Here is a 13,961-nt window from a genome sequence, read left to right on the forward strand (position 1 = left end):
ACACTCGGCAGATGTCGCTTCTCTAGGCAGACAAGCAGTGGAATTCTGCGGAAGGTCAATGGTGCTTCCATTGGTTTTGCCACTAGGCGATCCATTGCAGCCCTAGAATGAAGCATAACCCGCTGAATGCATTCAGGGTGTTCTGCGGTGGGAAAGGTCAGAGGGGGTGATAGTTGGTGAGCGTGCACAGCACCTCAGAATGACACCACTGCCTAGCAGGAGGACCGGTGGAGACACTATTTTCAGCCAATGCCCCTCTGTCTGAACGAGTCTGCCTTGTGTCATCCCGGTAAGAGATCAGGCTAACAGGCTTCCAATGAAAAAAGCAGACATCACACTGAAGCATGGTGCACCGTGCATGTCCACAATCATCGGCTCCAAAGAGAAGACGTTCAGGAACAGGATTTAGTATGGCAAAAGAACACATCATCCTAATTCCTATGTACAGGATAAAAAGCCCACAATTGAGGAAAAATATCACATGGAGATGCCTGGGATCGAACCTGTGGCCTCATACTTCCCAAGTATGTGCTCTACCACTGAGTTACATCCCCACTGCCAGCAAGGAACTGTGAAATCTACCAGATGCTGGCTGGCTGCTTGGGACTAACAGCGCCCAGAACTGACGGTAACTGTCGAATTGGAGTTTCCAAATGGCAGACTTCATTTTAGAGCCACCTGTGTCTGGTTGTCCATAGAAACATGCAGAAAGGCTGCCCCCCCATGCAATTCCCCTGACCAACTAATGAAAAATATCAATATGTTCAAGACTTTTGCTTTTAGAAGCCAGAGATAGGCCCCAGCAGCAGAGCTGGTAGGATATTCCAGCTCAAAACTAACAAGTTACAGAACCTGATCGACTTAGGTTGACAACAGAGGCACATCTGTGGCCACATCCAGTGAAAACAAATTATTTTTAAAGCTAGGCATCATATGCTACAAAGGTACAATGGTGGAGCTATACATTCGGAACCAAAACAATCGACTGAAAAGAAACGCAAGGCAATGCCAATACTTTCACGATTCTGCACCGTTAAAACTGTGGTGTGATGTTTCTCTCTGTGCATTTCTATTTGTAGTGATTGTGAAGGCATACAGGATGTTGACACTGGCAGGGACGTAAACCTCAGTGATATATTATAGGCAGGTTTGCCATACGGGCACCAGCGTTTTCTCAGACAAATAGATATGAATGTCGATGATCCTATAATCATGGCCCGAGTTGCAGTGTGAAATACAAAATAACCGGGACAAAATCACACTGATGTTTATGCAAATGGAGATGCCGGGGATTGAACCCGGGACCTCATACATGCGAAGCATGCGCTCTACCACTGAGCTACATCCCCTCGGTGTGCAGTGGGCCTGTCCTGCAGACATCTTTTCCTGGGAGAATTCTTCCGGTCAAAATATGCTGCCAACTGAAGCACTAGCAAAAGACCAGGGAAAACGGGAGCAAGACTGGAAAAGCACATGGTCAGCTGAAGCAGTGTGCATTATGCTTCTCCATAAGAGATGACTTCCAGGGGAAGTATTCCACCAGAGGATTACCGTGCTCAAAGAGCCATCTCGTGGACAGAGACCATATGACAGTCAAAAAAAGGGAAACAATTGGAGATGCCAGGGATTGGACCCAGGGCCTCATCCATGCAAAGCAAGTGCTCTACCACTGAGCTACATCCCCTCGGTATGCAGTGTGTCTGTCCCGCAGACATAATTTTCAGGGAGAACTCTTCTGGTCAAAACATTCTGCCGAGTGAAGCACTAGCAAAAGAGCAGGGAAAACTGGAGCAAGAATGGAAAACCTCATGGTCACACTGAAGCAGTGTGCATTTTGCTTCTCCATAAGAGATGACTTCCAGGGGAAGATTTCCACCAGAGGATTACTGTGCTCAAAGGGCCATCTAGTGGATAGAGATCATATGACAGTCAAAAAGAGAAACAAGTGGAAATGCCCCAGGTCCTCATACATGCAAAGCATGCGCTCTACCACTGAGCTACATCCCCGCTGAGAGGACGCTTCCTCATCACACCTAAAAGCTTCAGGAGGGAGTGGGCTAAGTAAGGAAAGGGGTTTGCAGTAGTGCATATGAAAAAACATGACAACTGCCAAATTACATCTTACTACTTACAATGACAAAGTTAAAGCGCCAGGTCGATCTCATCACGTTGGTGCCTGAGACATCACATAATGTGACACAGCCATCTCGGATAGATGCCCCAGATTTGAGAAGTGTAGTTATGGAGAAAAAATAAATACATATATATATATATATATGTATGTCTTCAAACACCAAAAATGAGATAGCACCATTTCGCGCAGGAATTCCTCCAGCCGAAAGCCCACATATGTTGCTAGATAGACTGACACCTCTTTCGGATGTCCTTCTGTATTTGCTGGCTAGTGGAAAGCAACGTGGACCCACCACTCTATAGCTCTGCCGTCATGAGTGTCCCTAGCACACTCGGCAGATGTCGCTTCTCTAGGCAGACAAGCAGTGGAATTCTGCGGAAGGTCAATGGTGCTTCCATTGGTTTTGCCACTAGGCGATCCATTGCAGCCCTAGAATGAAGCATAACCCGCTGAATGCATTCAGGGTGTTCTGCGGTGGGAAAGGTCAGAGGGGGTGATAGTTGGTGAGCGTGCACAGCACCTCAGAATGACACCACTGCCTAGCAGGGGGACCGGTGGAGACACTATTTTCAGCCAATGCCCCTCTGTCTGAACGAGTCTGCCTTGTGTCATCCCGGTAAGAGATCAGGCTAACAGGCTTCCAATGAAAAAAGCAGACATCACACTGAAGCATGGTGCACCGTGCATGTCCACAATCATCGGCTCCAAAGAGAAGACGTTCAGGAACAGGATTTAGTATGGCAAAAGAACACATCATCCTAATTCCTATGTACAGGATAAAAAGCCCACAATTGAGGAAAAATATCACATGGAGATGCCTGGGATCGAACCTGTGGCCTCATACTTCCCAAGTATGTGCTCTACCACTGAGTTACATCCCCACTGCCAGCAAGGAACTGTGAAATCTACCAGATGCTGGCTGGCTGCTTGGGACTAACAGCGCCCAGAACTGACGGTAACTGTCGAATTGGAGTTTCCAAATGGCAGACTTCATTTTAGAGCCACCTGTGTCTGGTTGTCCATAGAAACATGCAGAAAGGCTGCCCCCCCATGCAATTCCCCTGACCAACTAATGAAAAATATCAATATGTTCAAGACTTTTGCTTTTAGAAGCCAGAGATAGGCCCCAGCAGCAGAGCTGGTAGGATATTCCAGCTCAAAACTAACAAGTTACAGAACCTGATCGACTTAGGTTGACAACAGAGGCACATCTGTGGCCACATCCAGTGAAAACAAATTATTTTTAAAGCTAGGCATCATATGCTACAAAGGTACAATGGTGGAGCTATACATTCGGAACCAAAACAATCGACTGAAAAGAAACGCAAGGCAATGCCAATACTTTCACGATTCTGCACCGTTAAAACTGTGGTGTGATGTTTCTCTCTGTGCATTTCTATTTGTAGTGATTGTGAAGGCATACAGGATGTTGACACTGGCAGGGACGTAAACCTCAGTGATATATTATAGGCAGGTTTGCCATACGGGCACCAGCGTTTTCTCAGACAAATAGATATGAATGTCGATGATCCTATAATCATGGCCCGAGTTGCAGTGTGAAATACAAAATAACCGGGACAAAATCACACTGATGTTTATGCAAATGGAGATGCCGGGGATTGAACCCGGGACCTCATACATGCGAAGCATGCGCTCTACCACTGAGCTACATCCCCTCGGTGTGCAGTGGGCCTGTCCTGCAGACATCTTTTCCTGGGAGAATTCTTCCGGTCAAAATATGCTGCCAACTGAAGCACTAGCAAAAGACCAGGGAAAACGGGAGCAAGACTGGAAAAGCACATGGTCAGCTGAAGCAGTGTGCATTATGCTTCTCCATAAGAGATGACTTCCAGGGGAAGTATTCCACCAGAGGATTACCGTGCTCAAAGAGCCATCTCGTGGACAGAGACCATATGACAGTCAAAAAAAGGGAAACAATTGGAGATGCCAGGGATTGGACCCAGGGCCTCATCCATGCAAAGCAAGTGCTCTACCACTGAGCTACATCCCCTCGGTATGCAGTGTGTCTGTCCCGCAGACATAATTTTCAGGGAGAACTCTTCTGGTCAAAACATTCTGCCGAGTGAAGCACTAGCAAAAGAGCAGGGAAAACTGGAGCAAGAATGGAAAACCTCATGGTCACACTGAAGCAGTGTGCATTTTGCTTCTCCATAAGAGATGACTTCCAGGGGAAGATTTCCACCAGAGGATTACTGTGCTCAAAGGGCCATCTAGTGGATAGAGATCATATGACAGTCAAAAAGAGAAACAAGTGGAAATGCCCCAGGTCCTCATACATGCAAAGCATGCGCTCTACCACTGAGCTACATCCCCGCTGAGAGGACGCTTCCTCATCACACCTAAAAGCTTCAGGAGGGAGTGGGCTAAGTAAGGAAAGGGGTTTGCAGTAGTGCATATGAAAAAACATGACAACTGCCAAATTACATCTTACTACTTACAATGACAAAGTTAAAGCGCCAGGTCGATCTCATCACGTTGGTGCCTGAGACATCACATAATGTGACACAGCCATCTCGGATAGATGCCCCAGATTTGAGAAGTGTAGTTATGGAGAAAAAATAAATATATATATATATATATATATATATGTATGTCTTCAAACACCAAAAATGAGATAGCACCATTTCGCGCAGGAATTCCTCCAGCCGAAAGCCCACATATGTTGCTAGATAGACTGACACCTCTTTCGGATGTCCTTCTGTATTTGCTGGCTAGTGGAAAGCAACGTGGACCCACCACTCTATAGCTCTGCCGTCATGAGTGTCCCTAGCACACTCGGCAGATGTCGCTTCTCTAGGCAGACAAGCAGTGGAATTCTGCGGAAGGTCAATGGTGCTTCCATTGGTTTTGCCACTAGGCGATCCATTGCAGCCCTAGAATGAAGCATAACCCGCTGAATGCATTCAGGGTGTTCTGCGGTGGGAAAGGTCAGAGGGGGTGATAGTTGGTGAGCGTGCACAGCACCTCAGAATGACACCACTGCCTAGCAGGGGGACCGGTGGAGACACTATTTTCAGCCAATGCCCCTCTGTCTGAACGAGTCTGCCTTGTGTCATCCCGGTAAGAGATCAGGCTAACAGGCTTCCAATGAAAAAAGCAGACATCACACTGAAGCATGGTGCACCGTGCATGTCCACAATCATCGGCTCCAAAGAGAAGACGTTCAGGAACAGGATTTAGTATGGCAAAAGAACACATCATCCTAATTCCTATGTACAGGATAAAAAGCCCACAATTGAGGAAAAATATCACATGGAGATGCCTGGGATCGAACCTGTGGCCTCATACTTCCCAAGTATGTGCTCTACCACTGAGTTACATCCCCACTGCCAGCAAGGAACTGTGAAATCTACCAGATGCTGGCTGGCTGCTTGGGACTAACAGCGCCCAGAACTGACGGTAACTGTCGAATTGGAGTTTCCAAATGGCAGACTTCATTTTAGAGCCACCTGTGTCTGGTTGTCCATAGAAACATGCAGAAAGGCTGCCCCCCCATGCAATTCCCCTGACCAACTAATGAAAAATATCAATATGTTCAAGACTTTTGCTTTTAGAAGCCAGAGATAGGCCCCAGCAGCAGAGCTGGTAGGATATTCCAGCTCAAAACTAACAAGTTACAGAACCTGATCGACTTAGGTTGACAACAGAGGCACATCTGTGGCCACATCCAGTGAAAACAAATTATTTTTAAAGCTAGGCATCATATGCTACAAAGGTACAATGGTGGAGCTATACATTCGGAACCAAAACAATCGACTGAAAAGAAACGCAAGGCAATGCCAATACTTTCACGATTCTGCACCGTTAAAACTGTGGTGTGATGTTTCTCTCTGTGCATTTCTATTTGTAGTGATTGTGAAGGCATACAGGATGTTGACACTGGCAGGGACGTAAACCTCAGTGATATATTATAGGCAGGTTTGCCATACGGGCACCAGCGTTTTCTCAGACAAATAGATATGAATGTCGATGATCCTATAATCATGGCCCGAGTTGCAGTGTGAAATACAAAATAACCGGGACAAAATCACACTGATGTTTATGCAAATGGAGATGCCGGGGATTGAACCCGGGACCTCATACATGCGAAGCATGCGCTCTACCACTGAGCTACATCCCCTCGGTGTGCAGTGGGCCTGTCCTGCAGACATCTTTTCCTGGGAGAATTCTTCCGGTCAAAATATGCTGCCAACTGAAGCACTAGCAAAAGACCAGGGAAAACGGGAGCAAGACTGGAAAAGCACATGGTCAGCTGAAGCAGTGTGCATTATGCTTCTCCATAAGAGATGACTTCCAGGGGAAGTATTCCACCAGAGGATTACCGTGCTCAAAGAGCCATCTCGTGGACAGAGACCATATGACAGTCAAAAAAAGGGAAACAATTGGAGATGCCAGGGATTGGACCCAGGGCCTCATCCATGCAAAGCAAGTGCTCTACCACTGAGCTACATCCCCTCGGTATGCAGTGTGTCTGTCCCGCAGACATAATTTTCAGGGAGAACTCTTCTGGTCAAAACATTCTGCCGAGTGAAGCACTAGCAAAAGAGCAGGGAAAACTGGAGCAAGAATGGAAAACCTCATGGTCACACTGAAGCAGTGTGCATTTTGCTTCTCCATAAGAGATGACTTCCAGGGGAAGATTTCCACCAGAGGATTACTGTGCTCAAAGGGCCATCTAGTGGATAGAGATCATATGACAGTCAAAAAGAGAAACAAGTGGAAATGCCCCAGGTCCTCATACATGCAAAGCATGCGCTCTACCACTGAGCTACATCCCCGCTGAGAGGACGCTTCCTCATCACACCTAAAAGCTTCAGGAGGGAGTGGGCTAAGTAAGGAAAGGGGTTTGCAGTAGTGCATATGAAAAAACATGACAACTGCCAAATTACATCTTACTACTTACAATGACAAAGTTAAAGCGCCAGGTCGATCTCATCACGTTGGTGCCTGAGACATCACATAATGTGACACAGCCATCTCGGATAGATGCCCCAGATTTGAGAAGTGTAGTTATGGAGAAAAAATAAATATATATATATATATATATATATATGTATGTCTTCAAACACCAAAAATGAGATAGCACCATTTCGCGCAGGAATTCCTCCAGCCGAAAGCCCACATATGTTGCTAGATAGACTGACACCTCTTTCGGATGTCCTTCTGTATTTGCTGGCTAGTGGAAAGCAACGTGGACCCACCACTCTATAGCTCTGCCGTCATGAGTGTCCCTAGCACACTCGGCAGATGTCGCTTCTCTAGGCAGACAAGCAGTGGAATTCTGCGGAAGGTCAATGGTGCTTCCATTGGTTTTGCCACTAGGCGATCCATTGCAGCCCTAGAATGAAGCATAACCCGCTGAATGCATTCAGGGTGTTCTGCGGTGGGAAAGGTCAGAGGGGGTGATAGTTGGTGAGCGTGCACAGCACCTCAGAATGACACCACTGCCTAGCAGGGGGACCGGTGGAGACACTATTTTCAGCCAATGCCCCTCTGTCTGAACGAGTCTGCCTTGTGTCATCCCGGTAAGAGATCAGGCTAACAGGCTTCCAATGAAAAAAGCAGACATCACACTGAAGCATGGTGCACCGTGCATGTCCACAATCATCGGCTCCAAAGAGAAGACGTTCAGGAACAGGATTTAGTATGGCAAAAGAACACATCATCCTAATTCCTATGTACAGGATAAAAAGCCCACAATTGAGGAAAAATATCACATGGAGATGCCTGGGATCGAACCTGTGGCCTCATACTTCCCAAGTATGTGCTCTACCACTGAGTTACATCCCCACTGCCAGCAAGGAACTGTGAAATCTACCAGATGCTGGCTGGCTGCTTGGGACTAACAGCGCCCAGAACTGACGGTAACTGTCGAATTGGAGTTTCCAAATGGCAGACTTCATTTTAGAGCCACCTGTGTCTGGTTGTCCATAGAAACATGCAGAAAGGCTGCCCCCCCATGCAATTCCCCTGACCAACTAATGAAAAATATCAATATGTTCAAGACTTTTGCTTTTAGAAGCCAGAGATAGGCCCCAGCAGCAGAGCTGGTAGGATATTCCAGCTCAAAACTAACAAGTTACAGAACCTGATCGACTTAGGTTGACAACAGAGGCACATCTGTGGCCACATCCAGTGAAAACAAATTATTTTTAAAGCTAGGCATCATATGCTACAAAGGTACAATGGTGGAGCTATACATTCGGAACCAAAACAATCGACTGAAAAGAAACGCAAGGCAATGCCAATACTTTCACGATTCTGCACCGTTAAAACTGTGGTGTGATGTTTCTCTCTGTGCATTTCTATTTGTAGTGATTGTGAAGGCATACAGGATGTTGACACTGGCAGGGACGTAAACCTCAGTGATATATTATAGGCAGGTTTGCCATACGGGCACCAGCGTTTTCTCAGACAAATAGATATGAATGTCGATGATCCTATAATCATGGCCCGAGTTGCAGTGTGAAATACAAAATAACCGGGACAAAATCACACTGATGTTTATGCAAATGGAGATGCCGGGGATTGAACCCGGGACCTCATACATGCGAAGCATGCGCTCTACCACTGAGCTACATCCCCTCGGTGTGCAGTGGGCCTGTCCTGCAGACATCTTTTCCTGGGAGAATTCTTCCGGTCAAAATATGCTGCCAACTGAAGCACTAGCAAAAGACCAGGGAAAACGGGAGCAAGACTGGAAAAGCACATGGTCAGCTGAAGCAGTGTGCATTATGCTTCTCCATAAGAGATGATTTCCAGGGGAAGTATTCCACCAGAGGATTACCGTGCTCAAAGAGCCATCTCGTGGACAGAGACCATATGACAGTCAAAAAAAGGGAAACAATTGGAGATGCCAGGGATTGGACCCAGGGCCTCATCCATGCAAAGCAAGTGCTCTACCACTGAGCTACATCCCCTCGGTATGCAGTGTGTCTGTCCCGCAGACATAATTTTCAGGGAGAACTCTTCTGGTCAAAACATTCTGCCGAGTGAAGCACTAGCAAAAGAGCAGGGAAAACTGGAGCAAGAATGGAAAACCTCATGGTCACACTGAAGCAGTGTGCATTTTGCTTCTCCATAAGAGATGACTTCCAGGGGAAGATTTCCACCAGAGGATTACTGTGCTCAAAGGGCCATCTAGTGGATAGAGATCATATGACAGTCAAAAAGAGAAACAAGTGGAAATGCCCCAGGTCCTCATACATGCAAAGCATGCGCTCTACCACTGAGCTACATCCCCGCTGAGAGGACGCTTCCTCATCACACCTAAAAGCTTCAGGAGGGAGTGGGCTAAGTAAGGAAAGGGGTTTGCAGTAGTGCATATGAAAAAACATGACAACTGCCAAATTACATCTTACTACTTACAATGACAAAGTTAAAGCGCCAGGTCGATCTCATCACGTTGGTGCCTGAGACATCACATAATGTGACACAGCCATCTCGGATAGATGCCCCAGATTTGAGAAGTGTAGTTATGGAGAAAAAATAAATATATATATATATATATATATGTATGTCTTCAAACACCAAAAATGAGATAGCACCATTTCGCGCAGGAATTCCTCCAGCCGAAAGCCCACATATGTTGCTAGATAGACTGACACCTCTTTCGGATGTCCTTCTGTATTTGCTGGCTAGTGGAAAACAACGTGGACCCACCACTCTATAGCTCTGCCGTCATGAGTGTCCCCAGTGCTTTAAGTGGGCCGGGGCCTGCCGGGGCTGGGCCCCGCCAGTCTCCAAAAAGTGGGGCTGAGCCGGGGCCCTGCCGGGGCCCCCCGTCCCACCACGCCATGGCAGGACGCATTATCCCGTCACGGCCGCAGCCGCGACGGGAGATGTGCCCGCCAGTGTAACCTTAGGCAAGTGGACAGAAGTGCCAGCCAGCCACAGCGTCGCTGAGGCTGGCTGGCACTTCTGTCAGTCACTGTAACTTCCCTGATGACCCCCCATCTGAGGGGTCATCAGGGAAGTTACAGTTCCTTTGTTTGCCTTCGCCAGGTCACTGACCCTCTGTGAACCTGTAGGCTCCATGATCTAATATGTAGATTATATCACGGAGCCCGCGGGTTCCCAGAGGGTGAAAGACGCCTCGGGCTCTGTGATCTCTGCTCAGAGCAGTGATCACTGAGCCCGAGGTGCCTGTCTCCTTTGGCAAATCTTTATAAAAGATGCCTTGAAATGTGTACATTTCAAGCCGTCTTTTATAAACGTAGAAATATTTCTACGTTTATAACAGACGGCTTGAAACGTACACAATTCAAGGCATTTTTTATAAAGCTTTGTGGACGGACAAAACCACCTTGGGTTTTGTCTGTCCTCAACGCTTTATAAAAGATGAGCTTGTACGTTTCAAGCCATCTTTTATGAACATAGAAATATGTTACAAATGTCTATGTTTATAAAAGGTGGCTTGAAAAGTACACAAACCATATTAGTACGCATACAAATATATAAATGCTCTACTACATTTATATATTTGTTTGCGCACCCTACTATGATTTGTGCACTTTTAGGCCACGCCCACAGCGGATGCCACGCCCCCAAACGAGGGCCCCCCCTCAATTTCTTACCCCACTTAAACCACTGAGTGTCCCTAGCACACTCGGCAGATGTCGCTTCTCTAGGCAGACAAGCAGTGGAATTCTGCGGAAGGTCAATGGTGCTTCCATTGGTTTTGCCACTAGGCGATCCATTGCAGCCCTAGAATGAAGCATAACCCGCTGAATGCATTCAGGGTGTTCTGCGGTGGGAAAGGTCAGAGGGGGTGATAGTTGGTGAGCGTGCACAGCACCTCAGAATGACACCACTGCCTAGCAGGAGGACCGGTGGAGACACTATTTTCAGCCAATGCCCCTCTGTCTGAACGAGTCTGCCTTGTGTCATCCCGGTAAGAGATCAGGCTAACAGGCTTCCAATGAAAAAAGCAGACATCACACTGAAGCATGGTGCACCGTGCATGTCCACAATCATCGGATCCAAAGAGAAGACGTTCAGGAACAGGATTTAGTATGGCAAAAGAACACATCATCCTAATTCCTATGTACAGGATAAAAAGCCCACAATTGAGGAAAAATATCACATGGAGATGCCTGGGATCGAACCTGTGGCCTCATACTTCCCAAGTATGTGCTCTACCACTGAGTTACATCCCCACTGCCAGCAAGGAACTGTGAAATCTACCAGATGCTGGCTGGCTGCTTGGGACTAACAGCGCCCAGAACTGACGGTAACTGTCGAATTGGAGTTTCCAAATGGCAGACTTCATTTTAGAGCCACCTGTGTCTGGTTGTCCATAGAAACATGCAGAAAGGCTGCCCCCCCATGCAATTCCCCTGACCAACTAATGAAAAATATCAATATGTTCAAGACTTTTGCTTTTAGAAGCCAGAGATAGGCCCCAGCAGCAGAGCTGGTAGGATATTCCAGCTCAAAACTAACAAGTTACAGAACCTGATCGACTTAGGTTGACAACAGAGGCACATCTGTGGCCACATCAGTGAAAACAAATTATTTTTAAAGCTAGGCATCATATGCTACAAAGGTACAATGGTGGAGCTATACATTCGGAACCAAAACAATCGACTGAAAAGAAACGCAAGGCAATGCCAATACTTTCACGATTCTGCACCGTTAAAACTGTGGTGTGATGTTTCTCTCTGTGCATTTCTATTTGTAGTGATTGTGAAGGCATACAGGATGTTGACACTGGCAGGGACGTAAACCTCAGTGATATATTATAGGCAGGTTTGCCATACGGGCACCAGCGTTTTCTCAGACAAATAGATATGAATGTCGATGATCCTATAATCATGGCCCGAGTTGCAGTGTGAAATACAAAATAACCGGGACAAAATCACACTGATGTTTATGCAAATGGAGATGCCGGGGATTGAACCCGGGACCTCATACATGCGAAGCATGCGCTCTACCACTGAGCTACATCCCCTCGGTGTGCAGTGGGCCTGTCCTGCAGACATCTTTTCCTGGGAGAATTCTTCCGGTCAAAATATGCTGCCAACTGAAGCACTAGCAAAAGACCAGGGAAAACGGGAGCAAGACTGGAAAAGCACATGGTCAGCTGAAGCAGTGTGCATTATGCTTCTCCATAAGAGATGACTTCCAGGGGAAGTATTCCACCAGAGGATTACCGTGCTCAAAGAGCCATCTCGTGGACAGAGACCATATGACAGTCAAAAAAAGGGAAACAATTGGAGATGCCAGGGATTGGACCCAGGGCCTCATCCATGCAAAGCAAGTGCTCTACCACTGAGCTACATCCCCTCGGTATGCAGTGTGTCTGTCCCGCAGACATAATTTTCAGGGAGAACTCTTCTGGTCAAAACATTCTGCCGAGTGAAGCACTAGCAAAAGAGCAGGGAAAACTGGAGCAAGAATGGAAAACCTCATGGTCACACTGAAGCAGTGTGCATTTTGCTTCTCCATAAGAGATGACTTCCAGGGGAAGATTTCCACCAGAGGATTACTGTGCTCAAAGGGCCATCTAGTGGATAGAGATCATATGACAGTCAAAAAGAGAAACAAGTGGAAATGCCCCAGGTCCTCATACATGCAAAGCATGCGCTCTACCACTGAGCTACATCCCCGCTGAGAGGACGCTTCCTCATCACACCTAAAAGCTTCAGGAGGGAGTGGGCTAAGTAAGGAAAGGGGTTTGCAGTAGTGCATATGAAAAAACATGACAACTGCCAAATTACATCTTACTACTTACAATGACAAAGTTAAAGCGCCAGGTCGATCTCATCACGTTGGTGCCTGAGACATCACATAATGTGACACAGCCATCTCGGATAGATGCCCCAGATTTGAGAAGTGTAGTTATGGAGAAAAAATAAATACATATATATATATATATATGTATGTCTTCAAACACCAAAAATGAGATAGCACCATTTCGCGCAGGAATTCCTCCAGCCGAAAGCCCACATATGTTGCTAGATAGACTGACACCTCTTTCGGATGTCCTTCTGTATTTGCTGGCTAGTGGAAAGCAACGTGGACCCACCACTCTATAGCTCTGCCGTCATGAGTGTCCCTAGCACACTCGGCAGATGTCGCTTCTCTAGGCAGACAAGCAGTGGAATTCTGCGGAAGGTCAATGGTGCTTCCATTGGTTTTGCCACTAGGCGATCCATTGCAGCCCTAGAATGAAGCATAACCCGCTGAATGCATTCAGGGTGTTCTGCGGTGGGAAAGGTCAGAGGGGGTGATAGTTGGTGAGCGTGCACAGCACCTCAGAATGACACCACTGCCTAGCAGGGGGACCGGTGGAGACACTATTTTCAGCCAATGCCCCTCTGTCTGAACGAGTCTGCCTTGTGTCATCCCGGTAAGAGATCAGGCTAACAGGCTTCCAATGAAAAAAGCAGACATCACACTGAAGCATGGTGCACCGTGCATGTCCACAATCATCGGCTCCAAAGAGAAGACGTTCAGGAACAGGATTTAGTATGGCAAAAGAACACATCATCCTAATTCCTATGTACAGGATAAAAAGCCCACAATTGAGGAAAAATATCACATGGAGATGCCTGGGATCGAACCTGTGGCCTCATACTTCCCAAGTATGTGCTCTACCACTGAGTTACATGCCCACTGCCAGCAAGGAACTGTGAAATCTACCAGATGCTGGCTGGCTGCTTGGGACTAACAGCGCCCAGAACTGACGGTAACTGTCGAATTGGAGTTTCCAAATGGCAGACTTCATTTTAGAGCCACCTGTGTCTGGTTGTCCATAGAAACATGCAGAAAGGCTGCCCCCCCATGCAATTCCCCTGACCAA

At 47.0% G+C, this 13,961-nt stretch overlaps 5 non-coding genes across 5 annotated transcripts; all 5 read right to left on the minus strand.

Annotated features, from left to right (window-relative positions):
* Positions 1-1,277: 1,277 nt before the first annotated feature.
* TRNAA-CGC (transfer RNA alanine (anticodon CGC)) lies at positions 1,278-1,349 on the minus strand. The gene has a single exon. It is a non-coding gene; the product is annotated as a tRNA-Ala (tRNA).
* A 2,389-nt stretch (positions 1,350-3,738) lies between these two features.
* Positions 3,739-3,810, minus strand: TRNAA-CGC (transfer RNA alanine (anticodon CGC)). The gene has a single exon. It is a non-coding gene; the product is annotated as a tRNA-Ala (tRNA).
* A 2,393-nt stretch (positions 3,811-6,203) lies between these two features.
* Positions 6,204-6,275, minus strand: TRNAA-CGC (transfer RNA alanine (anticodon CGC)). Its single transcript has one exon. It is a non-coding gene; the product is annotated as a tRNA-Ala (tRNA).
* A 2,393-nt stretch (positions 6,276-8,668) lies between these two features.
* TRNAA-CGC (transfer RNA alanine (anticodon CGC)) lies at positions 8,669-8,740 on the minus strand. The gene has a single exon. It is a non-coding gene; the product is annotated as a tRNA-Ala (tRNA).
* Positions 8,741-12,035: 3,295 nt separating this feature from the next.
* On the minus strand, positions 12,036-12,107 carry TRNAA-CGC (transfer RNA alanine (anticodon CGC)). Its single transcript has one exon. It is a non-coding gene; the product is annotated as a tRNA-Ala (tRNA).
* Positions 12,108-13,961: the final 1,854 nt, after the last annotated feature.

Source organism: Ambystoma mexicanum (genome assembly GCF_040938575.1).
Source record: "Ambystoma mexicanum isolate Mex_15411 chromosome 12 unlocalized genomic scaffold, UKY_AmexF1_1 Mex_chr12_unloc.1, whole genome shotgun sequence".
Lineage (NCBI taxonomy): Eukaryota > Metazoa > Chordata > Amphibia > Caudata > Ambystomatidae > Ambystoma > Ambystoma mexicanum.